This window comes from Myxine glutinosa, chromosome 9 (assembly GCF_964187855.1).
Source record: "Myxine glutinosa chromosome 9, kmMyxGlut1.1, whole genome shotgun sequence".
NCBI lineage: Eukaryota > Metazoa > Chordata > Myxini > Myxiniformes > Myxinidae > Myxine > Myxine glutinosa.
In genome coordinates this window covers 99,512,346-99,539,363 of record NC_136269.1, presented here as the reverse complement: position 1 = coordinate 99,539,363, position 27,018 = coordinate 99,512,346, and positions in this window count along the sequence as shown.

Genomic DNA, 27,018 nt, shown 5'->3' with positions numbered 1-27,018 from the left:
GGAGGAACCTGAATAGGAAAAGATAGAGTCTGTCATCAGGAGGAATCTGAATAGGAAAATATAGAGTCTGTCATCAGGAGGAATCTGAATAGGAAAAGATAGAGTCTGTCATCAGGAGGAACCTGAATAGGAAAAGATAGAGTCTGTCATCAGGAGGAATCTGAGTAGGCAAAGATAGAGTCTGTCATCAGGAGGAACCTGAATAGGAAAAGATAGAGTCTGTCATCAGGAGGAATCTGAATAGGAAAAGATAGAGTCTGTCATCAGGAGGAACCTGAATAGGAAAAGATAGAGTCTGTCATCAGGAGGAATCTGAATAGGAAAAGATAGATTCTGTCATCAGGAGGAATCTGAATAGGCAAAGATAGAGTCTGTCATCAGGAGGAATCTGAATAGGAAAAGATAGAGTCTGTCATCAGGAGGAATCTGAATAGGAAAAGATAGAGTCTGTCATCAGGAGGAACCTGAATAGGAAAAGATAGAGTCTGTCACCAGGAGGAATCTGAATAGGAAAAGATAGAGTCTGTCATCAGGAGGAATCTGAATAGGAAAATATAGAGTCTGTCATCAGGAGGAATCTGAATAGGAAAAGATAGAGTCTGTCATCAGGAGGAACCTGAATAGGAAAAGATAGAGTCTGTCATCAGGAGGAATCTGAGTAGGCAAAGATAGAGTCTGTCATCAGGAGGAACCTGAATAGGAAAAGATAGAGTCTGTCATCAGGAGGAATCTGAATAGGAAAAGATAGAGTCTGTCACCAGGAGGAACCTGAATAGGAAAAGATAGAGTCTGTCATCAGGAGGAATCTGAATAGGAAAAGATAGAGTCTGTCATCAGGAGGAATCTGAATAGGAAAAGATAGAGTCTGTCATCAGGAGGAATCTGAATAGGAAAAGATAGAGTCTGTCATCAGGAGGAATCTGAATAGGAAAAGATAGAGTCTGTCATCAGAAGGAACCTGAATAGGAAAAGATAGAGTCTGTCATCAGGAGGAATCTGAATAGGAAAAGATAGAGTCCGTCATCAGAAGGAACCTGAATAGGAAAAGATAGAGTCTGTCATCAGAAGGAACCTGAATAGGCAAAGATAGAGTCTGTCATCAGAAGGAACCTGAATAGGAAAAGATAGAGTCTGTCATCAGAAGGAATCTGAATAGGAAAAGATAGAGTCTGTCATCAGAAGGAACCTGAATAGGAAAAGATAGAGTCTGTCATCAGGAGGAATCTGAATAGGAAAAGATAGAGTCTGTCACCAGGAGGAACCTGAATAGGAAAAGATAGAGTCTGTCATCAGGAGGAATCTGAATAGGAAAAGATAGAGTCTGTCATCAGGAGGAATCTGAATAGGAAAAGATAGAGTCCGTCATCAGAAGGAACCTGAATAGGAAAAGATAGAGTCTGTCATCAGAAGGAACCTGAATAGGCAAAGATAGAGTCTGTCATCAGAAGGAACCTGAATAGGAAAAGATAGAGTCTGTCATCAGAAGGAATCTGAATAGGAAAAGATAGAGTCTGTCATCAGAAGGAACCTGAATAGGAAAAGATAGAGTCTGTCATCAGGAGGAATCTGAATAGGAAAAGATAGAGTCTGTCACCAGGAGGAACCTGAATAGGAAAAGATAGAGTCTGTCATCAGGAGGAATCTGAATAGGAAAAGATAGAGTCTGTGATCAGGAGGAATCTGAGTAGGCAAAGATAGAGTCTGAATATATAGGCAAAGATAGTAGGCAAAGATAAAACCTGAATAGGAAAAGATAGAGTCTGTCATCAGAAGGAACCTGAATAGGCAAAGATAGAGTCTGTCATCAGAAGGAACCTGAATAGGAAAAGATAGAGTCTGTCATCAGAAGGAATCTGAATAGGAAAAGATAGAGTCTGTCATCAGAAGGAACCTGAATAGGAAAAGATAGAGTCTGTCATCAGGAGGAATCTGAATAGGAAAAGATAGAGTCTGTCACCAGGAGGAACCTGAATAGGAAAAGATAGAGTCTGTCATCAGGAGGAATCTGAATAGGAAAAGATAGAGTCTGTGATCAGGAGGAATCTGAGTAGGCAAAGATAGAGTCTGAATATATAGGCAAAGATAGTAGGCAAAGATAAAACCTGAATAGGAAAAGATAGAGTCCGTCATCAGAAGGAACCTGAATAGGAAAAGATAGAGTCTGTCATCAGAAGGAACCTGAATAGGCAAAGATAGAGTCTGTCATCAGAAGGAACCTGAATAGGAAAAGATAGAGTCTGTCATCAGAAGGAATCTGAATAGGAAAAGATAGAGTCTGTCATCAGAAGGAACCTGAATAGGAAAAGATAGAGTCTGTCATCAGGAGGAATCTGAATAGGAAAAGATAGAGTCTGTCACCAGGAGGAACCTGAATAGGAAAAGATAGAGTCTGTCATCAGGAGGAATCTGAATAGGAAAAGATAGAGTCTGTCATCAGGAGGAACCTGAATAGGAAAAGATAGAGTCTGTCATCAGGAGGAACCTGAATAGGAAAAGATAGAGTCTGTGATCAGGAGGAATCTGAGTAGGCAAAGATAGAGTCTGAATATATAGGCAAAGATAGTAGGCAAAGATAAAACCTGAATAGGAAAAGATAGAGTCTGTCATCAGAAGGAACCTGAATAGGCAAAGATAGAGTCTGTCATCAGAAGGAATCTGAATAGGAAAAGATAGAGTCTGTCATCAGAAGGAACCTGAATAGGAAAAGATAGAGTCTGTCATCAGAAGGAATCTGAATAGGCAAAGATAGAGTCTGTCATCAGAAGGAATCTGAATAGGCAAAGATAGAGTCTGTCATCAGAAGGAATCTGAATAGGAAAAGATAGAGTCTGTCATCAGAAGGAACCTGAATAGGAAAAGATAGAGTCTGTCATCAGAAGGAATCTGAATAGGCAAAGATAGAGTCTGTCATCAGAAGGAATCTGAATAGGCAAAGATAGAGTCTGTCATCAGGAGGAATCTGAATAGGCAAAGATAGAGTCTGTCATCAGAAGGAATCTGAATAGGCAAAGATAGAGTCTGTCATCAGAAGGAATCTGAATAGGCAAAGATAGAGTCTGTCATCAGAAGGAACCTGAATAGGAAAAGATAGAGTCTGTCATCAGAAGGAATCTGAATAGGAAAAGATAGAGTCTGTCACCAGGAGGAACCTGAATAGGAAAAGATAGAGTCTGTGATCAGGAGGAATCTGAGTAGGCAAAGATAGAGTCTGTCATCAGGAGGAACCTGAATAGGAAAAGATAGAGTCTGTCATCAGGAGGAATCTGAATAGGAAAAGATAGAGTCTGTCATCAGGAGGAACCTGAATAGGAAAAGATAGAGTCTGTCATCAGGAGGAACCTGAATAGGAAAAGATAGAGTCTGTCATCAGGAGGAATCTGAGTAGGCAGAGATAGAGTCTGTCATCAGGAGGAATCTGAATAGGAAAAGATAGAGTCTGTCATCAGGAGGAATCTGAATAGGAAAAGGTAGAGTCTGTCATCAGGAGGAATCTGAATAGGAAAAGATAGAGTCTGTCATCAGGAGGAATCTGAATAGGAAAAGATAGAGTCTGTCATCAGGAGGAATCTGAATAGGAAAAGATAGAGTCTGTCATCAGGAGGAATCTGAATAGGAAAAGATAGAGTCTGTCATCAGGAGAAATCTGAATAGGAAAAGATAGAGTCTGTCATCAGGAGGAACCTGAATAGGAAAAGATAGAGTCTGTCATCAGGAGGAATCTGAATAGGAAAAGATAGAGTCTGTCATCAGGAGGAACCTGAATAGGAAAAGATAGAGTCTGTCATCAGGAGGAATCTGAATAGGAAAAGATAGAGTCTGTCATCAGGAGGAATCTGAATAGGAAAAGATAGAGTCTGTCATCAGGAGGAATCTGAGTAGGAAAAGATAGAGTCTGTCATCAGAAGGAACCTGAATAGGAAAAGATAGAGTCTGTCATCAGGAGGAATCTGAATAGGAAAAGATAGAGTCTGTCATCAGGAGGAACCTGAATAGGAAAAGATAGAGTCTGTCATCAGGAGGAATCTGAATAGGAAAAGATAGAGTCTGTCATCAGGAGGAATCTGAATAGGAAAAGATAGAGTCTGTCATCAGGAGGAATCTGAGTAGGCAAAGATAGAGTCTGTCATCAGAAGGAACCTGAATAGGCAAAGATAGAGTCTGTCATCAGGAGGAACCTGAATAGGAAAAGATAGAGTCTGTCATCAGGAGGAACCTGAATAGGAAAAGATAGAGTCTGTCATCAGGAGGAATCTGAGTAGGAAAAGATAGAGTCTGTCATCAGGAGGAATCTGAATAGGAAAAGATAGAGTCTGTCATCAGGAGGAATCTGAATAGGAAAAGATAGAGTCTGTCATCAGGAGGAACCTGAATAGGAAAAGATAGAGTCTGTGATCAGGAGGAATCTGAGTAGGAAAAGATAGAGTCTGTCATCAGAAGGAACCTGAATAGGAAAAGATAGAGTCTGTCATCAGGAGGAACCTGAATAGGAAAAGATAGAGTCTGTCATCAGGAGGAACCTGAATAGGAAAAGATAGAGTCTGTCATCAGGAGGAATCTGAGTAGGAAAAGATAGAGTCTGTCATCAGGAGGAATCTGAGTAGGAAAAGATAGAGTCTGTCATCAGGAGGAATCTGAATAGGAAAAGATAGAGTCTGTCATCAGGAGGAATCTGAATAGGAAAAGATAGAGTCTGTCATCAGAAGGAACCTGAATAGGAAAAGATAGAGTCTGTCATCAGGAGGAATCTGAATAGGAAAAGATAGAGTCTGTCATCAGGAGGAACCTGAATAGGAAAAGATAGAGTCTGTCATCAGGAGGAACCTGAATAGGAAAAGATAGAGTCTGTCATCAGGAGGAACCTGAATAGGAAAAGATAGAGTCTGTCATCAGGAGGAATCTGAATAGGAAAAGATAGAGTCTGTCATCAGGAGGAACCTGGATAGGATTCAGATTTCAGCTGCCTCCATTCTGGAGCAGCCAGGTGAGCCTTCCAAAAACAATTTGCAAGTGGTCACCTCTCCGGAGACACATATAAAAAGAAAGAATAATAAAAAAGGAAACAAAGAAATTAAGAGTAAAACACACCAAAACACAACACAAAACTGATTTGACCCAAATCTATTTAACCTCCATTATTTAATTATTAACTCAGGGATTCAGCAACATTTTAACGGCAGCAACATTTTAATTGAATGAAATGAATACAGTTTGGAACAAACCACGTTTCAAAAAATGGAGAAAAACATTATCCAAGCAAAATTATTTCCCAAATAAAATATAGACCTGTTAATCTGAATTATTGTCAGATAAATATTCATAATGTACTTTTTAAGTACAAATACATTTGCCACTTCCAAGGTGACAATACATCTTAGTTTCATTTGCGCACAGACTCTCGGAGGTCGAAAGTGCCCGATGTTGCCCAGCATTGTATCTTGCAAAGGGGAAAACTATAGGAGGCGTGAATTATGGGAAGCGTCAATAGGTGAATAGGTGGGCGGTGTGGGTTGGGACAGGTGTAAACGTGCCATGCTTGTCAGAGTCGACATCCACACTGTATAGGTGCACCCAAAGGACGGGGACAAGGTATCGTTGGCAGGAGAGTTTTAGTCATTAAGATTGCCCGTGCCCTTGTCAGCTCTCGTGATGTTTCTGCCGCAACCCCTTTGACCTTCCGTTCATGCTCGCTCCTCTGCAGCAGTCTGTTATTCTCTGCACCCCATTCGGCTGCTGCGCCTTCAGCACTTTATTTTATTTACACTTGCCGGTGACAGCGGGATTTCGATTGGACATGCGGCCTTGACCAGGCACCACGATTAATTGTCATGGTAAAACACACATGGTTTTGCATCATCGAGTTTTCCAACAGATACCTCTGTTGTTGTGATTTTAGAATTGCCTCAGTACCACTGTGTCTGCGGAATCACGATTCCGTCCACCAATTCTGTCCAAGAGGGTTCTGTACCACTATGTCTGCGGAATCACAATTCCGTCCACCAATTCTGTCCAAGAGCGTTCTCACAACCTCGGACACCTCCCACCCTCCAGTCTTTGGCACCTCAGTGCCCTCCTGCAAGCACTTGATCTTTACTAGTGTCGTTAATGTTGTTTATCTGAGCCTTCCTAGTCTGCCCGATACCGTGGCGCCCCGCTCGGTGGAGTAATGGTTAGGGTCTGCGCTGAGTCTCGGGGGTTAACCAAGTCGAAGCCCATATAAGAGCTAACACATAGAACATATAATAAAGGGAACAGGAGAAAAGAGGGAAGCACAACAACAGTGGAGAACATGGACATTAGGAGATCTGTGGAAGGGAAAGGGCTGGGGCAGGGTACACAGGATAAACAAGATGGACACTATAGGCGATTTCAGGAAAGAAAACGGAATTTGAAAAAGGTGTATTTGGGGTGTATTAACGGGGTAGAAAAGATCAAGGTTTTGGATAGGGGAAGATTGTGGTGAACAGTTGTTTTGAAGACCTGAAGGGATGAGTGTGATTGAGGAGAGTGTGGGAGTTCGTTCCAGAGTAGGGAAAAAGAGGCATGAAAGAGTGAAGGTGAGCAGAGAGTCGTGATTTTGGCAGTTTCACCAGAATAGGGTTGCAGGCAGATCTTGTGCGACCTTCAGGAATATTTGGAGGACAGAGAACAGACAGAGCAGGGGGCGCTAGGCCCCAGAGAGGAGTCGGTAGAAGACAGAAAGACCACCTACCTCACTGTGGTGAGAGACAGAAAGGCCCTCAGAATCACCTTCATCGCGGAAGATTCCAATGATTCTGAACGCTTTGGTTTCAACCGCCTGAAGCCGAGCGAGGTGTGAGGCAGGAGCACCGGCCCAGAGGGGAGAGCAGTATTCCATTGAGCTGTAGATGAAAGCTTTTTAGGTTGTGAGAAGTTCCTTGTTAAGGATATTTATTGCTATCAGGATGTATAGGTGTAAACATACACCACCACATGTTGCTTATCCTATATGTAAACTTTGATAACTATTGTAAAAACAAGTACAAAAAGTTTTAATTAAAACAAAAGCCACGTCGATGTTACACAATGCCTCGATGCAGCTGTGCCTATAACGTCGATGTTATAGGCACAGGACATTCCTATTGATTCCATTACTTGATGTTATTTTTGTGCAAAGTGAAAATATATCTCGGCAATTTCCCGTGTGTGGCGACGAATTTTTAATATATCTCGGCATTTTCCCGTCTGTTATTTCAGGCGGTGTATGACTGACCATGCCGCGATTTAAGAAAAAAAATCTCGGCAATTTCCCGTGTGTGGCGACACGTGAACGAAGCTATGCTCCTCTCGCCACATTATTGTGACGACGTATAAATTAAATATTTCATCGTGACGATTGTCATCAAATGGACGAATTTTTAATATATCTCGGCATTTTCCCGTCTGTTATTTCAGGCGGTGTAGGACTGACCATTCCGCGATTTAAAAAAAAAAAATCTCGGCAATTTCCCGTATGTGGCGACACATGAACGAAGCTATGCTCCTCTCTCCACATTATTGTGACGACGTATAAATTAAATATTTCATCGTGACGATTGTCATCAAATGGACGAATTTTAAATATATCTCGGCATTTTCCCGTCTGTTATTTCGGGCGGTGTATGACTGACCATACCGCGATTTAAACAAAATATATATATCTCGGCATTTTCCCATCTCTTATTTCGGGCGGTGTATGACTGACCATGCCGCGATTTAAAAAAAAAATATCTCAATGGACTTGAAGTTACAGGCCTTTGAGAATTCATTTCGTTCTATAAAGGGCAACTTTCATCAGATTTTCTTCCCGTTTTTTTTCAACCGAGTCTAAAACTATGTTAGCGACTGTGAAAAATGAAATGATATATCGAATTTGATTTGAAATAAAACTGTGTGAGAGAGGAAGACACCACGGGCCTACAAAACAGGCCTCAAAGCTATGCGAGTAAATAAAATGGTGGATATTTGCAAAGGTGGGCGGTCCGCTTCGAAAGTCCGCTTATCCGCTTATCCGCTGCAGCGGACTAACGTTTTCGAAGCGGATAAGCGAATCGGAACAACCCCCAGAAACCGAAGCGGATAAGCGTAAGCGGACTACCGAAAAATTAAAGCGCATCGCGATTCGCCAAATCAGCTGTTAGCCTGAGCCGTTACTCTAGAATTGTGAATATTTATTTAAGTGAATAATAAGTGAAAACTGAATATTTTATTGGACACTAGAGCGGCAATAACGTCAAGATGGAGAGATTTCTGACTCTCCAGCCCAGCGGCAGTGCCAGGGACAGGCACACGAGCGACGCAAACCAGCAGTCCCAGCACAGCGACATCCACAACCCGGCGGTCAACAACAACAACAACATTTTGAATAAATTTTATTTCAATAAAAATGTATATTTTTTATCTTAAAAGCTTTGTTTGTCTTTGTAGTAGTTAGAAATGGCTATTTAGGCTTAAAAAGCATTAAATTCCCTTTAGAAACGTCAAAAATCGCTTTAAATACGTCGAAGCGCTTTTTAAAAATCGAATCGAAGCGGATAAGCGGATAAGCGGTAAGCGGACTAAGATTTTCGGCCGCTGAAGCGGATAAGCGAATCGGACTACACGGGCTGGCGGAGCGGATAAGCGGTAAGCGGACTTAAAATTTTCCGAATCGCGCCCACCTTTAGATATTTGTTTATATGAAGGCTCTCCCAGAATGGGTGGAGCTATGGTTCCCAGAATGGGTGGAGCTTTGAGGTTTTGTCTTCTCTGCAAGAACAAGAAGAGAAGAAGAAGAAGAAGAAGAACAACAACAACAACAGCAGAGGGCACTCTATGAGCAGCGTCTGCGACGCGGCAAAAAAAACTTTTAATTCAGTCAATTACCACAATGTGTCACAGATACATTACGATGAATACGGGAAGAAAATAATTCAAGAAGATAAGTTGTGGATGTACAAAAATTGGCCAAAAAATCGTTCCAAAACTTTCAACAAAGGCTACTTTCTTTTCTGTTAAAGGAGAGTGAAGGAGTGGAGAAAATGGAAAGAGGTTTGGGGGTGATTAGAGTAAAAAGGGAGATATAGGAATCATATCACTCCCTGCATCCCATGCAATACTTTACACACAAAAACTAGAACACAACTTTATAAAAGGCTGTTATTGTCACAATCTTTCCCTGAAAACTTTACAACTTTGTTGACTTCCTGATATATGGTCATGGTTGTAACATAAAAATCAAATTATTGTATATTTGCACTTTGTTCTTGGTTTTTCATACTTTGATCTTTGGTATTAGAGGTTTCCCGTGAGAACTTATTGCCTCTCAGGCCAACAGATGTTCCAACCACAGGTAGACGATGGCTGATTAAATGTACCCACCAAAAACACAAGCCTAATTATCAATGAATGTTTAACTCATACTCATCGCAATATGAAATTGATATGTACTTTTCCAGTAACAATAATGTTTTTGATTAGCTAAACATCTAAGTCATAGCTAAGGTCTTTCTGTCTTCTACCGACTCCTCTCCGGCCTTGCTCCCCCAGCTCTATCTGTGCTCTGTCCCCCAAATATTCCTACAGGTCGCACAAGATCTGCCTGCAACCCTCTTATGGTGAAACTCCCAAAATCAAGACTCTCTGGCTCACCTTCACTCCTCTTTTCTCCCACCTCTGGAACAAACTCCCTCACTCTCTTCAATCCCACTCCACCCTCCAGGTCTTTAAAACAGCTGTTCACCACCATCTCTTATCTTCCCCCATCCAAAACCTTGATCTTTTCTACCCCCGTTAATTCACCCCAGATCCACTTTTCTTGAAACCCCGACTTCTTTATTTCCTGGAAGTTCTAGCAGTGTCCATGTGTTTTATACCTTTCCCACTCCCCCCCCCCCCCCCATCCACCTTCTCATGCCTCCTCCCCCCAAGCCCTCTCCCTCCCACGGATCTTCCGTTGTCCCTGTTCTCTGCTGTTTCTCTCTCCCCATCTTATCTCCCGCTCCCTTTATTGTATGTTTTGTGTGTCGGTTTATTTTTTTTTTTGTGGTTGATGTTAGCTCTTACACGAGCCTAGATCTTGTATAGAAAAAAAAAAAAAAGGGAGAAACCAGACGGTGGCATAATGGTCGGAGCGTCTGCTCTACTTCTGGGATGTCGGAGGTTAAAACCCAGACCTAGTCATACCCAAGACATGTATATACGAAGCAGATGAGGTTTGGGGAAAGGATATTAAAAATAAACATATGTCACCCACAGGGTGAACCGTATCTTGCCAAGTGACCTTGACCTTTGACCTTGACCTTCATAATTTTGTGTGCTAAAGGGTATCTCTAAAAGACTCTGATATGCGAACTTACAAGAGTTTCCAAAGGGAACTGTGCTCTACAGAGTGACCTAAACAATGCGAACTAAAGCAATACAATATACATGAAAAGTGCAGTTTTTTCGTCATAACGCCGTCAAATGACGTCACATTGTCAAACTAGTTATATGTTTGGAAAGCACTCAACAAGGGCTTCAATTTGAGGTACTACTCGATATGGTAACTGAAACTTGAAAATTTTACCTTTTGGTCAAAATTGAATGACCTTCAAAATGACCTTGAAGGTCAAGGCCGATCGACACCAAAAACTAATCAGCTGAGCGCCATACCACACCCTATATACCCACCAAGTTTGGAGATCATAAGATCAAAGTTACTCAAAAAATAAGGGTTTCGTTGACCTCCATGATTGACCCAATTGAATGACCTTCAAAATGACCTTGAAGGTCAAGGCCGATCGACACCAAAAACTAATCAGCTGAGCGCCATACCACACCCTATATACCCACCAAGTTTGGAGATCATAAGATTAAAGTTACTCAAAAAATAAGGGTTTCGTTGACCTCCATGATTGACCGCAAAGTGACCTTGACCTTTGACCTTGACCTTCAAAATTTTGTGTGCTGAAGGGTATCTCTATAGGACTCTGATCTGCGAAGTTACAGGAGTTTCCAATAATAACTGTGGTAAATATGGTAACTGAAACTTGAAAATTTTACCTTTTGGTCAAAATTGAATGACCTTCAAAATGACCTTGAAGGTCAAGGCCGATCGACACCAAAAACTAATCAGCTGAGCGCCATACCACACCCTATATACCCACCAAGTTTGGAGATCATAAGATCAAAGTTACTCAAAAAATAAGGGTTTCGTTGACCTCCATGATTGACCCAATTGAATGACCTTCAAAATGACCTTGAAGGTCAAGGCCGATCGACACCAAAAACTAATCAGCTGAGCGCCGGACCATATACTAGATTCCCATGAAGTTTGGAGACGATCCGATCAAAGTTACTCAAAAAATAAGGGTTTCGTTGACCTCCATGATTGACCGCAAAGTGACCTTGACCTTTGACCTTGACCTTCAAAATTTTGTGTGCTGAAGGGTATCTCTATAGGACTCTGATATGCGAAGTTACAGGAGTTTCCAATAATAACTGTGGTCTACAGAGTGATCTAAACGTGAAAAAAAAATGATTAACCACAAACAAAAAAACAAACAAACAAACAAACATACAAGCTGACTGATACATCTAGCAAAAACTTCGTTTTGGCAAGATAAATATATATCCCACCATATTTGCTTACTTAGTAAGTAGATGACCCCAAAGGGGCTCTCAGTTTCAAACCCAATGCAGCTAAATGATCCACCAAGAATGCACTAAGGGGTCTCCTGAACCACAAACATGAATATGCCCTTCAAGAACGAACGTTGGTATCTCACAGGATGAATTTTCTTTAGAAAAATGTAAATCTACTTTCCGTCCAACTTCACACTCGCATCCACTGGAATGATGACACTGTCCAGCCAAATGGGAAATTTAGACCATAAACATACGCGTTGCCATTCGTCCCCCGAGTTGTTAATTTTAGTTCAACATTTTATGCATACCGTATGATGATAATTGTACTCCAGGGTGGTGTTCCGCTAATTGGGAAATGGTGGGGGATGTTACTAAAATTACAGCTCCGTGAGTGGTTCTGGGAGGTAAAGAAAGCGACCCTGATGAGAGGAGACGTGGCACCTGGGAGCGGCTCATTGACGCAATATTCTTTTTCCGATATCTCCTGAGCATAACAAAGAACTGGCCAATATGCACGGCCATTCCAGATACCATTACGACGTGGGTGTAGCGCTGCTAATATGCATTCTCTTTCCATCCATCCCTGACATCACTCATGACACAATGGAAGATGAAAATCCATCATTTGGTAGAATTACCCCCCCTCAAGTGATGTGGAGTCAAACACTATAGCAGACTTAACCAAAAACGTGAATTTTTAAAGTCTTTCGTATGACTTGACCAGGATTCAGAATCAGAAGCTAACTGTAGACCTTCGAGACTCGGAGCGGCATTCTTCCTGGAAGCCAGAGTCTGGTTAACTTGTAGGGGGCCTAGGTAGGAAAGGGAAAGGGGCCCCTGGAGGTCCGTTCATTGAACAATGTCCCTGGATGACCGAGTACAGTATAGTTCAATAACATTGGCGATCCACAAACATTATAAATAAGAGAGCGTCACATTGGCTGCTTGACAAAAGAACCTTCAGTTTTGATTGGGTGCAGCCGATTGGGTTTGGCCAACATAATGCGCACTTTAAGTTAGGCACGTGGCATATTGCCCGCCATTTCTTGTACAACATTTACCGGGTAACGTCATGTATGATGTTCAATGTAAAGCCGAAACAAAACTGCCTCGTAGGATTGCTGTGATCCATACAACTACTGCAGTCAACCACAAAATAATGGCAGCAGCAGCCTGCAAAATCCCCACTGTGCAACTATTCCGGATGCCTCTTAGTGGTGGTTGTGCCCCCAACAACGCAAGTGGGGAGTCAAATTTTCCCCATTCTTCCCTGCTGCCTGGATTCGTCCGGGCAGCGCGGGTCATGTTCAGAGTGCCAATCAATCCCCTTGGACCGGCCCTTTCATCTTCCTCTTTCCATTCATCTTTCATTCACCTTTCATTCATCTTTCCATTTTCCTCTCTCTGCCTATCTCTCTCTGCCTCTCTCTCTGCCTATCTCTGCCTCTCTCTTCTCTCTCTGCCTATCTCTGCCTATCTCTACCTATCGCTGCCCTCTCCTCTCTCTGCCTCTCTCTGCCTATCTCTGCCTATCTCTGCCTCTCTCTCTCTGCCTCTCTCTCTGCCTATCTCTGCCTCTCTCTCTCCTCCTTGCCTATCTCTGCCTATCGCTGCCTCTCTCTCTGCCTCTCTCTGCCTATCTCTGCCTGCCTATCTCTGCCTCTCTCTCTCTCTGCCTCTCTCTCTGCCCTCTCTCTCTGCCTCTCTCTCTCTCTGCCTCTCTCTGCCTATCTCTGCCTATCTCTGCCTCTCTCTCTCTGCCTATCTCTGCCTATCTCTGCCTCTCTCTCTCTGCCTATCTCTGCCTATCTCTGCCTCTCTCTCTGCCTCTCTCTGCCTATCCTCTGCCGATCGCTGCCGATCTCTGCCTCTCTCTCTCTGCCTCTCTCTGCTATATCTGCCTATCTCTGCCGATCTCTGCCGATCTCTGCCGATCTCTGCCTCTCTCTCTCTCTGCCTCTCTCTCTGCCTATCTCTGCCTATCTCTGCCGATCTCTGCCTCTCTCTCTCTCTGCTCTCTCTCTGCCGATCTCTGCCTCTCTCTCTCTCTGCCTCTCTCTCTGCCTCTCTCTCTCTGCCTCTCTCTCTCTGCCTCTCTCTCTCTCTCTCTCTCTCTGTGCCGCATCTCTGCCTATCTCTGCCTCTCTCTGCCTCTCTCTCTCTCTGCCTATCTCTCTGCCTATCTCTGCCTATCTCTGCCTCTCTCTCTCTGCCTCTCTCTCTGCCTCTCTCTCTGCCTCTCTCTCTCTGCCTCTCTCTCTCTCTCTCTCTCTCTGTGCCGATCTCTGCCTATCTCTGCCTCTCTCTGCCTCTCTCTCTACTGCCTATCTCTCTGCCTATCTCTCTCTGTGCCGATCTCTCTGCCTCTCTCTCTCTCTGCCCTATCTCTCTGCCTCTCTCTCTCTCTGCCTATCTCCTCTCTCTCTCTCTCTCTCTCTCTCTCTCTCCTCCTCTCTCTCTGTGCCGATCTCTGCCTATCTCTGCCTCTCTCTGCCTCTCTCCTCTCTCTCTGCTATCTCTCTGCCTATCTCTGCCTATCTCTGCCTCTCTCTGCCTCTCTCTCTCTCTGCCTCTCTCTCTGCCTCTCTCTCTGCCTCTCTCTCTCTGCCTCTCTCTCTCTCTCTCTGTGCCGATCTCTGCCTATCTCTGCCTATCTCTGCCTCTCTCTCTCTGCCTCTCTCTCTCTGCCTCTCTCTCTCTGCCTCTCTCTCTGCCTCTCTCTCTCTCTCTCTCTCTCTCTCTCTGCCTTTCTCTCTCTGCCTCTCTCTCTCTCTCTCTCTCTCTCTCTCTCTCTCTCTAATTCCGTTGTGGCCCTGACTTTGTGAAGGCGGGGGTACACCATCCTGTATGTGGGGGATCTCTGGGTCGCTCCTGGGAGATCGATCGGCTGTCTCCGTGCTGTGGGCTTGTTTGAGAGAATTTTCCGGGTCTACACAACGACAACTCCCACTGTTACAGAGCTTCAATCCAGTTGATTAAATGATAGCAAATCACACAAACAATTTCAAAAGTGAGTATTTCCACGTGCGTTTAGTGAACAGTTATGTGACAGCCTAAGATAGACAGCAAATCCGTGAGACTCGTGGGAAACCTGTGGAGTGTTTACCTCTCCGCCATGGGGCATGTGGTTTCATTGGATGTCAATGATTTTTGGCGCTCAGGCCAAGGTGCAGGTATGCTGATTTGCCAAATATTTCAGGGCGTTTGATGACTATTTACTTTGGTCTGCAGACTAAAGCGGCTTCGTTTACTCTTTTGCGTTGGGGGTGGCAATCTCTCTGTCGTTGTACTCGTGTTCTGCATTTTTATACTGTACTCTACACTCTCAATCACCATAAACAGGCATGGATGGATGGATGATACTCTTTCTGACACCAAACGCGAAAGGCACCGAGGCAGTTTCATTGGCCAGGGATAGGATATTCGACTGGCTCACTCCCACAAAGCAGGTACTCATTTTACGACATCAAAGGATGACAGGCTGACCCAAACCACTGGTGTTATGTTGGCATGACTGGGGTTTGAAGTCCGCATCATAAGCCAACCAACTTAACCGTTAAGCCACCACAAGGCATATAATGAACAGGGACGGGAACACTATACCATATATAGTGGGGGGCGGCTTAGCCCAAATATTCAAAAGAATTGTGCATTTTGTGAAACAAGCACCAAATTTGGCACAAATGTACATTAATATGTTGCGAACATTTTCAGATATTGGGCCACTTGAAATTCCGTAATTTTTTTTTCCAAATTTTTTCAAATTTCGTAATTTCAAATTTTTCGGGTGACACCGTCACAATTTCGGTCTTCGAGGCCGGCCGATAGGCAAAGTGTGGACCGGAAGGGACGAGGTTCTCCTGACCACGTGGCCCTCGATCTGGGGAAGCGAGAGGCGTTCCATTAGTGGACGCACCCCTCACGCCCGACTTTTGGGCGGCCCCGGCAGGCCGTTTGTTTTGACGTTCCGTGACAGGCCCCGCACCCCCACCTCCGGGCCGACCGGAAGCTTGTGCTGAGTACATCATACCTGAACAACTCAGTGAGGCAGAACACAGCAGGTGCACACCAGGGGTGACCCCTTCAGTGCATAAACCAATTAACACTGTCCACTGCAGGGCATATAGAAATGAAGTTATTTTCTGCATATAATAATAATATAAGTTCAGTTCTATATAACAATTTCTGTTATCACCACTACCACTACAACTACCACTACTACAAGCTTTGTCTGGAATTTTGTGGACTAACAGACAAACAGACATACAGACAAGCTGGGATCAAAACATTACCTCCTTCCACCATTGAGTGTAGAGGTAAACATCATGGAAATTATAATCATGCCCTAGATTTAATTCATGCTTACCCGTGTATTTGCTTCACTGGTTCACAAGGTCTTTTGCATACATGTAATTCAGACTCTCGTCTTCATTGCTGACCACAACAATGTTCGCAACATATTAATGTACATTTGTGCCAAATTTGGTGCTGTGTATCACAAAATGCACAATTCTTTTGAATATTTGGGCTAAGCCGCCCCACTATATCGGCCGGCCTCGAAGACCGAAATTGTGACGGTGTCACCCGAAAAATTTGAAATTACGAAATTTGAAAAAATTTGAAAAAAAAAATTACGGAATTTCAAGTGGCCCAATATCTGAAAATGTTCGCAACATATTAATGTACATTTGTGCCAAATTTGGTGCTTGTATCACAAAATGCACAACAGGTTTGCTATGCTGCTACACCTAATACATAAAGACTGGAATTTTAACTTCTTTCCCAATTCAGGATTTTTTGTGTACCGAGTCGAGGCTCGTGGAGGTATTTTAGAGCTCGTGGAGGTAATAACCATTATTGTTGGTATTTTAGAGCTAAAATCTGTATTCGGAAGATAACACTTCACTTACTCAAAATGTTATATGTAATTAGGTGTTTTTTAACATCCATGACACCTGTATAAATGAGGCATAAAAAGAGAACATTGCAATATGTAGATGTGATTATATATTTTTATTTATTTCGTATGCTGCCTGTGGGTATTGGTTGCATCATTGCTGGGAGCTGTGCTGCTGATGCCAGTGCCCCCTGTAGGTTAGAGCAGGAATTTGTAACTTGTTCAGGGTGCCGGCGATTGCTCGCCTACTCTTCACGAAGGGACCCCGTTGGATCCTTAACATTTATGGTTTTGGTTAGGGTTAGCCAACGAATGGCAGCAGACGGGCCACCTGTTTAACCTATGCGTATTTGTGACCAAAACATCTTCGACTTCTTCAAAAATATATAAAACGGAAAAACACGGTCCATGAAGCCATGAGGCAGGGAAACCATCTGACTATATATTAATTACGTACTGTTTGAACATCGGTTGCATCCTGTCTATAAATTACGTATGTCTATTAATTACGTACTGTTGGAATATACCTTTCGACTCTTTGCATTGCTGAGACCCCTACGAGCTTTGAAGACCCTTTGTGTCCCCCAAGACTCTTAAAACCATCGACACCCCCAAAAGACCCAAAATACCCTGAAGACCAAAAAGACACTGAAGACCATTAAAGACCTTGAAGACCCAAAATACCACAAAACCCAGAGGACCCCAAGGGACCCAACATACCCCAAAGACCCAAAATACCCCGAAGACCCAAAATACACCAAAGACCAAAAAGATCCAAAATACCCTGAAGATCCAAAAGACCCAAAGACACAATTACTCCCACTAATCCACAACCACCATCCCCCCTTTCCCTCATTCTTGGAGAAAGCAGTCATGGTCAAAGATGCCTATGCCTCTGTAGTGACGTGTGGTGACATGCACGGAGCATGACGATCCACGCTAGTTCCTCTAATGAAGCCAAAGGCATCTAAGGCATCCATCTTGACAGGCCTTTTATATGAGTATGGTGCATTCTTCTCATATTCATACCTAGTGTTATTATTTTTCTGAAATCTCACTTGTTTTCATGTAATTCGCCAAGCGCAATCCTCGTTTCCCTTTGCTGGCTTACAATGTAGCGTTAATAAGCAGAGATTGAGGATTGATTAATTAATTACTTCAATAAACTTAAGGTTATGTTTTCACCCATGTCTGTTTCTGTCTGTCTGTCTGTCTGTCTGTCTGTCTGTCTGTGAACACGATATCTCAAAACGTTGTGAACAGATTCGGATGCCATTTGGTGAACGGGTTGGGTATGTGACAAGGACGAAATGATCCGATTTTGGTGAAGATCTGGACCTGGATTTTAAAAATTATTATAAGTGATTATTTACCATTGAGTGATAGGGCCAAAAACAATGTATGTGATGATATTTCAAGAAGTTGTGGACGGATTATGACGACACATGGTGGATGAGTTGGGTAGATGACAAAAATAAGCTCATTAGGTATTGGTTCAGATCCGGATCCAGATCCGGTCTATCAGTAGGATACAAATGTAAACTATTCAGCCAGGTGGAGGTATGTGCTCTACTGAATGTCATTTTTGTCTACAGTATGGTATTTTCCTCTTCTCGCATATATTTAATTTGCGATCCGTTTTGAGTAAATTATTTCAAATGACTTAAGCACTCATTTCTGTAAATTAACGAGTATGATAATGTGCTTTTAAATTAACAGATACATTCTTTCTCCCTATGGCTACTGTTATACACACTGCGAAAGGATGAAGCCATTAATGTGAATATTATATTGAGTGCTCTTTGTTCGAGTCACAATTTACATGCCAATGTTCAAGAAGTTATTGGAACAACATACTGTACTCACAATCTACTATTGTCCGTACCAATGTCTGTACCAACGGCCAATAGTCTAAACCTTACCAACCTATTCTATTTTTCAATATGCAAACTGTACTATTTTAACATATATACTGTGCATGATTTGTCTTGGCAGCGCTGTCATGGTTAGAGTGTCGATCGGTCCCCCCCCCCCATGGACCAGCCGTTTCCCTCTTGTCTCTGTCTCTCTGTCTCTCTCTGTCTCTGTGTCTCTCTCTGTCTCTCTTCCCTCTCTCTAAGCCTCTGTGTGTGTGCGTCTGTCTCTCTCTCTTCACTCTATGTGTGTGTGTGTGTGTGTGTGTGTGTGTGTGTGTGTGTGTGTGTATGTGTGTGTCTCTCTCTGTCTATCTGGCCGTGTCTCTCTCTGTCTGTCTCTATCTTTGTCTTCGTCTCTAACTCTGTCGTGGCTATGACTTTGTGAAGGCGGTGGTACACCATCCTGGATGTGGGGATCTCTGGGTTGCTCCTGCGAGTTCGATCGGCTGTCTCTGTGCCCCGGGCTTGTTCGGGAGAACTGTCCGGGGCTATACAACAACAAAAACAACAACAACAACTCTTCCAAAGCCCAGGATCACGTGTGCCCAAACAAGCGACACTACGTTTTGTGCAAACAACCTGTTACAAGTAGCAGTACTAATGTGAACTAATCCAAGAGCCAGTGTCTCTCTTCTGCTGGAAGCCTCCCTGCTTATAAATCCAAGAAGCACGAAAGCATCAACAACAATCAAACACAAATTCCTTTTGTGACAGGTGCACATAAAAATAGACATAAAGAGGACGATGGTCTCATGATGTGAGTGAAAACAGATAAATAGATAGAAGAGGAAACAGGAGATTAAACAATATTAAATTCCTTCACCAGTTCTTGCTTTCCATTACCATTCCTGGGTGGATTAACCGATAGCATGGAGAGAGGCACCAAATGCCCAAGAAGCCTCAACCAAATTCAATCCAAAAATCCAGGGAGACCTCTAAAGGCCATTACCCCAGATAAATACCCAAAATAGAGAGCAGGAGAGGGAAGTGGCGCAGACATTTTGATGGTATACATTTAAAGCTGTTGTATTTCCATCCTCTTCTGCCTGCAACTACCTTGTTATAAAGGGGAAGGGGAGGAGAACATTCTTACTATATAACCACCTTTAGAGGCCATTTTTCCCCGCAAAGCGGGGGTTGGCCTTTTTCGGGAGCCGTGGTTGTTGTTGTTTTTCGGTCCCCTTTTTGAAGCAATGTTTTACGGCCGGATGCCCTTCCTGACGCCAACCCTTTTTGTCGCCAACCCTTACTATGCTTAAATAAATATGTAACACTTGCAATATCATAACAGGGTTAACACAGAATGCATTTACACATGACAAGCACCACTGGACATTGGATTATCCAAAAAAAAAAGGATATTAACTATGCACGCTCGGTCATTATTTTCACCCATTATGGGAAATGAAGCCTTAACGGTTAAGGTTAAGATGGGTGGCTTAAGATCCTAGGAGTCGGGAGTTCAAGCTCCTGGTCGTGCCATATATAACACTAGGTGGGCCGACTCGGTCTGTCAACCTTCTGAGGTCAGCAAAATAAGTACCAGGTCTGGGAAATAAGCCGTTCGAGTATCCTGCATCGGAGTGGCGAACACTCTGGAATTGTACTCCAAGGCAGTGAAACTGCCTTGGCAGCCGGATGTGCCGATGAGCCTGAACTGTATTTAAAATTTTGAAATGAACAAGTATTTGATCAGAAAACATCTCGCACATTATTTGAGTAAATCCGACATAATTATGGAGTATGTTTGCAGAAAATCAAGTCCAAATAATGTGTGTTATATCAAAGGAAGAACTAAAAGTGAAAAACACATTCACTAAAGGTCCTGCCCCTATGGCCAAATGACTAACCTCACCGTTGAACGTGGTGCAGAAATGGAGCAACTTTAGCTGGATGTGGGAGAGCAAACAGCAAGGGCTGTGGAGTGAGTGGCGCGTCGTAAGCGAAGCTGCAGAGCGTGTAATGAAACATTTATTACGGTGCCGCAGCTCGAGCTCGGGTGCAGCCTTTGTCTCAGTACAATTCTGCTGGGTTGGCCTCTCGAGTAGCTCCAATATATATATATATATATATATACACACACATACATATACACACATATGAAATTTGCTGCATTAGTATTGTAATAGTGCAACAGTGAAGTGAAATTTGTTATTATTGCTATATATTCAAGAAATTTGGATTTGAGACCAAAATATGAATACGAGGCAAGAGTACAGGTCAGCTTTTACATATTTCTTAGTATTTCTATGTACTAGGGCATGCCCGTACTATATATAAGCTAGGACGTGCCCGTACGTGGGTGCCCGTTCCTTGCCAAAAAAAACAAAAAAAAAAACATGAATGGTTTGGTCCATTCGCAACGACCACAGAACCCCCCCCTCTATTTACATGCAATGGTTTGGTCCAAAGCGAACGGTTTGGTCCATTCGATGTGATTCGATGATTCGATGTGAATGGTTTGGTCCATTCGCAACGACCACAGAACCCCCCCCCCCCCTCTATTTACATGAATGGTTTGGTCCATTCGCAAAGCCAAAGCGAACGACCACAGAACCCCCCCCTCTATTTACATGAATGGTTTGGTCCATTCGCAAAGCCAAAGCGAACGACCACAGAACCCCCCCCCCCCCCCCTCTATTTACATGAATGGTTTGGTCCATTCGCAACGGCAAAGCGAACGGCGAACGGCTAAATCGCCATAGCTCGGTAAGTACTTGTCCGATTAATTTCAAACCTTGAAAAGGCACATCCTCGGGTCCCCAGCAATATACCTGGCAAGTTTCAAGTATATCGGACCGGTAGTTGTCGAGAAACAGCGGTCACAGACAAACAGACAAACGTACAAACGTACAAACGTACAGACAGAGATTACTGGAATTATAGATAGATATACATTTTATGATCGTAAAACAATGAGCCAATAAACAATACTCAATTGTAGAATAATATATTTTAGCTCTTACATGAGCCTCGATGTTGTGTACAAAAAATATATAAAAAAATTGCACTTTTATGTTCAGTCCACCCATTTTAGGAAAACGTAAGTATTGAAACAGATTAATGTAAAGTAAATAAAAATATAAGCGGAGGCGCTCCTATGGCAAAATTTCGTGCCAATCGGACCAACGGTTGCACATCTGCCACACGTACACACACATATAACCAATCGCTTAACCCCACTTTCGCTTCGCAAGCGCAGGGTAATTAAAGTAGTATAATAGTTAGTATTTGGTTGGATATCCATTGCATGCAATAAATGCATAAAGCCTGTGACCCAATGACATCACCAAACTCTTGGTAACTTCCTTTGAGGTGTTTTGCCATGTTACTGCAGACATTTTCCGTTGTTGTGGTTTGGGTTTTTTTTGACTTTAGTCTTCTCTTCAGGAAGTGAAATACCTGCTCCACTTTTTCCCCCTGATGAACTCCTTGGTTGCGTTGGCAGTGTGTTTTGTGTCATTGTCTTGCTGCATGGTGAAGCGCCGCCCAATGAGTTTGGAGGCATTTTCTTGTACATAGGCAGACAAAACGTTAAGATGAGTGAGCAAGTTCCAGAGGCAGTCATGCAAGCCCAAGGCATGACACTACCTCCATCATGCTTCACAGATGAGGTAGTATGATTTGAATCATATGCAGTTCCTTCCTTTCTCCACGCTTTCACCTTTCCATCACCTTAGTAAAGGTTTATCGTGGTCTCATCTGCCCATAAAACTTTACTCGCTCGCCTTTGTACATCTTGGCAAATTCTTACCTGGCCTTTCGATTTTGGTACCGATTAGAGGTTTGCATCTTGCAGTGTGGCCTTTGCAATTCTGCTGTCGAAGTCTTCTGCAAATGGTACATTGTAATACTTTTACCCCTGCACTCTGGAGGATGTTGGTGATGTCAATGACAGTCGTTTTCAGGTTTTCATTCACAGCTCTCATGATTTTTCTGTCATCAATTGCAGTTTTTTCCTTGGCCGACCTGGCCCTTGTCTATTGCTAAGTACACTAGTGGTTTCTTTGTCTTTTTCAAGATATTCCAAATTGTTGTAATTGCTATGCCCAGTTTTGTGCTATGGTTCAAATTGAATTATCCTATTCTTTCTGCTTCCAAATTGTTTGCTTTTCTTTCATAGAGAATTATCTGGTCTTCTTGTTGGTTTTTTTTTTTTGAAGTTTTTTTTGTATACAGAATCGAGGCTCATGTAAGAACTAGCCCATTGAACATGAAAACATGCACAGACACATAAACCATACAATGAAGGGAGTGGGAGACAAGAGGGGGAGGGAGAGGGAAGCACACAATCACAACAACAGTAGAGAACAAGGACGTTGGTAGATCTGTGGAAGGGGGAGGGCCCTGGGGGGAGGGAGGGGTACACAGTAAAAAGCAAATGAACACTACTAGGAATTTCACAACTCGGAATTTCAGGAAAGAAGTTGGGGATTGAAAGAGGCAGATTTGGGGTGTTTTAATGGGGGTAGAAAAGATCAAGGTTTTGGATGGGGGATGTCAAGAGATGGTGGTGAACAGCTATTTTAAAGACCCGGAGGAAGGAGGGGATTGAAGAGAGTGGGAGTTTGTTCCAGAGGCGGGAGAAAAGAGGAATGAAAGAGTGAAGGTGAGCAGAGATTCTTGATTTTGGCAGTTTCATCAGAAGAGGGTTGCTGGCAGGTCTTTTGCATCCTGCAGGAATATTTGTGGGACAGAGCACGGGGAGCAAGACCAGAGAGGAGTCGGTAGAAGACAGAAAGACCACCTACCTGCTTGCGGCCCTCAAAATCAGCTTGATCGTGGGAGATTCCAATGATTCTGAATGCTTTGGTCCCAACTGCATGAAGCCGAGCTAGGTGTGAGGCAGGAGCACCAGCTCAGAGGGGAGAGCAGTATTCCATTGAGCTGTGGATGAAAGCGTTGTATGTGGTGAGGAGTTCAGAAGTGCCCAGAAAGGACGTCACATGACGGAGGATGCCCAGTCGGCGACTGGCTTTGGAGGCCAGCTTGGAAATGTGGTTTTTCCAGGAAAGATCATGGCTGATAGTGTGGCCCAAAAGCTTGAGTGACAGAACTTCTTCAAGAGTATTGTTATGAATTTTGGGGAAGGCATATATAGATTTAGGTAGATCTGTATAGGTACCATGCTTCGTCTGTCGTGCTAGAGAATCTCACGTGTAATAAGTTCTGTGTTTTGGTGGTTTGTCAAGGTAAGAGTGTACCTGTGGTCATACGAGGATGATTCGGTGATAAATATTTCTAGGGGATAAGGATAAGACTCCATTGTATGTGAAACCTGTGATCTACCCTTTGTCCCGTATGGCAACGCACTCTTATAGACACTTAGATCGGCCCTTAGTGCACACATTGATTCAATCCCCCCCTTACAATGACTGACCATAAGAACTGACCGGAAAAACCAACAGGCAGGGGCCGCGGTACGCCACCACGGCGACAAACATCGTGCAAGGCAGGCAATAGCCAAGCTCAGGAGAGCTCTTGATTGACAGGGGGGAAGGGCGAACAAGGACCAGCGCGCCAAGCGCTCAGCCAATGAGAGGTCACCAACGTGGTGAGAAAATTCAGGAAGGTGAAGAAGCCACACACCGATTGGCCACCGACCGATGACACCTCGGCCAATCAGTGCAGAAGGCGCGAACATTCGGCCAGTCGGTGTGGAGGGTGCGAAGGAGGAAGCAACAAGTGACGCACTGATTGGGGGAAAAGCGCCAGTGACGTCAGAAGATCGTGAATAAAACTGCTCGCTCGCCGGTATTTTGAGCTCTTCCCTTTCCTTGACTTTCCCTTCATGCTGGACCTGTTCTTGCCTTTGGACATTTGACCTGTTCTTGCTTTGAACTTTAGTGGAGAGACCAGGGCCGAAGATTCTCTTCCCCTGCGTTTGCATACAAACGACGAGCGAGGCTTGCGGTTGGAGCGCTGACGAGTGATCGCGCAGGCACGCCGAGTGGTGTTCGTGCCAACGGCAAAGTTGTTCGCGCCAACCGGAGCCGCGTCCGGATGCGAGCTTGAGGCCTGGATGACAGAGACAGATAAGACGCACCACATTCCACAACACGACGAGACATCTATTTTATTAATTCATTCCTGTGTTGTGACATCCCTGGTGTTGGGCTAGCGGCTAGGGTGCCGGCTTAGGATCCAAGGATCCTGGGTTCGAATCCCGGTCGATTGCTGAATTAACGCCAGGGGGGTTGACTCAGCCTGTCATCCTTCCGAGGTCGGCTAATTGAGTACCAGTTCTCTGGTAATTCCCTGTTTGTCGTTAAAGGCGGCAAAAAGGGTTGGCGTCAGGAAGGGCATCCGGCCGTAAAACATTGCTTCAAATAGGGGACCGAAAAACAACAACAACCACGGTTCCAGAAAAAGGCCAACCCCTGCTTTGCGGGGAAAAATGGCCTCTAAAGGTGGTTTTATTCCTGTGTTGTGTATCTGAAGTCTGGTGTGGGGACGTCCCAATTTAGAATTTAGTTTCTTCTGTCGCGTTTCCTTGTTCTCGGGTCCGTAATAAATATTCCTTTTGTACATTTTACATCTGTTTTTGGTCGATTTATTAAATGATTTCAGGTTGAAGATGCCTGCAGCCGTGTAGGTAAGTCGGCCTAGTTCATCCCGGCTCGTGTATTGGTCCGCCATCAATTGGGATAAACGCCTCCAAGTAAGCTCGAATCCATCCGCGATCCCCCGGTCTTAACCAAGGGGCAATCGTGCGGCAAGTGGTGTCAGTGAGTGAGATACGGGCCCGACGGACAATTTTTTTTTTTCCCGCGGCTGCGATCGACACAGTCGGGCGTACATTGCGCTTGGCATTTGGACGAAAATTTTTCGTAGTCGGAGGCGATAAAAATTATAATAGTCAATTGGAGTGTGCGAAATGTGAAATCGCGGTTCGAAAATTTAAATTCTTGATTGTTCTGAAGGAAAATACGCGGGCGGGAAACGTGTTAGCCACCGGGCAATGGCGGACGCCAACCTGGACGCGTGTGAGGGAAATGCCGTCGGGATTGGAAGTGGGCCGATTATAGATGGGCTGAAGAGCAGGTATGGAACTTCCCTCGCTACGGAGACAGTCCCGGACGCTAACCAGGCCTTAATGCAATTTATAAGGGACCAATTGGGAGGATTGGAGGATCGACAGAATAAAAACATGAAGGTAATGAACGATAAAATGGATGCTCAAAGTAATGAATTGAAAGACGAAATGAAGGGAATTGGTAACAATATGGGAGAAATGAAAAATGAAATGAAGGGCTGAAAAACAAAACGGATGCTCGGAGTGAGCGAATGGTAAATAAAATTGAAGAAATGAGGGGGATAATAAGGGGAGGTAGTGAAAGACTGGATGCCCAGATTAAAGAAACGAAAACCCCATGTGAGCAAACGAATGAGATAAAGAAAGAACAAGTGTTACGCCTTGGTCCCCCGTCGGTGAAGTGATGTGAGTTGACAAAGTGGAAGACGCAAGGCGGCCATCTTGGATTTTGACGTGGCGACCCAATTTCAATAGCGTTCTTCCTTATGCGTAGATACACCCACACACCAGATTAGAAGCTAATAGTTCATTTATTTTTCAAGATATTTCGCTCACAAGGTTCAGATATATATATGGTGGCGGCCATCTTGGCGTTTGACGTGGCGACCCAATTTTCAATAGCATTCTTCGTTATGCCTAGTTGCACCCACACACCAAATTAGAATTCGGTCCTTCACTTACGCACGCACGCACGGACGGACGGACACACGCACGCACGGAAGGGAAAAACATAGTCCCCCTTTCACTCCGCGGTGCGAAGAGGAACAACAAAGAAATGATTCACATGGGGCTCAGGAGCAGGGAATTGCAATTGAAATCGAATTAAAATGGGAGACTGCATGTTTGGAGGTGAATGGGGAGTGCCTACAAGTGAATGGGGAATGTGAAAATTTTAATGGGGAATGCTTCCCACATGGAGGCCTGGAGGGTTGTTGGGGCCAGGTGGATGCCACAACACCCCAACTGGGGGATGGATTTGAATCCTTGCTGCGCAGGTGCAGTGGTGCAGAGCAAGAGGGGGTAACAATAAAGTGGGGTCCGAGTAATGGAACCGGACCGGGTAGTTCTTGGAGAAGGCCTGATGGGGTCATAAATGATTTGGAATGATAATGTACATGATGTGACCCAGCGGTTGGAGACCTGGGACAGTCCCATGGAGGCAGAGTTTGACCAGGCCCAAAATAGTTTGGGGGATGAGGTGAGTCGGTCCGAGGAGGGGGTTGAGGTGACCGAGGGGATCCTCACTTTGCCTCTTGCCTTCCCTAGAATGTCCCTTCGTGCTGGACCTGTTCTTGCCTTTGGACTTTTGACCTGTTCCTGCCTTTGAACTTTGGTGGAGAGACCAGCGCCGACGATTCTCTTCCCCTGCGTTTGCATACGAACGACGAGCAAGGCTTGCGGTTGGAGCGCTGACGAGCGATCGCGCGGGCGCGCCGAGGGGTGTTCGCACCAACCGGAGGGGGTGGGGGGGGGGGGGGAGAGGGGGGAGGGTGGAAGGGCACGTACACTTTAAACATGTGGGATACAACAACAACAACAACAACAACATGCATTTTAAGGCCATT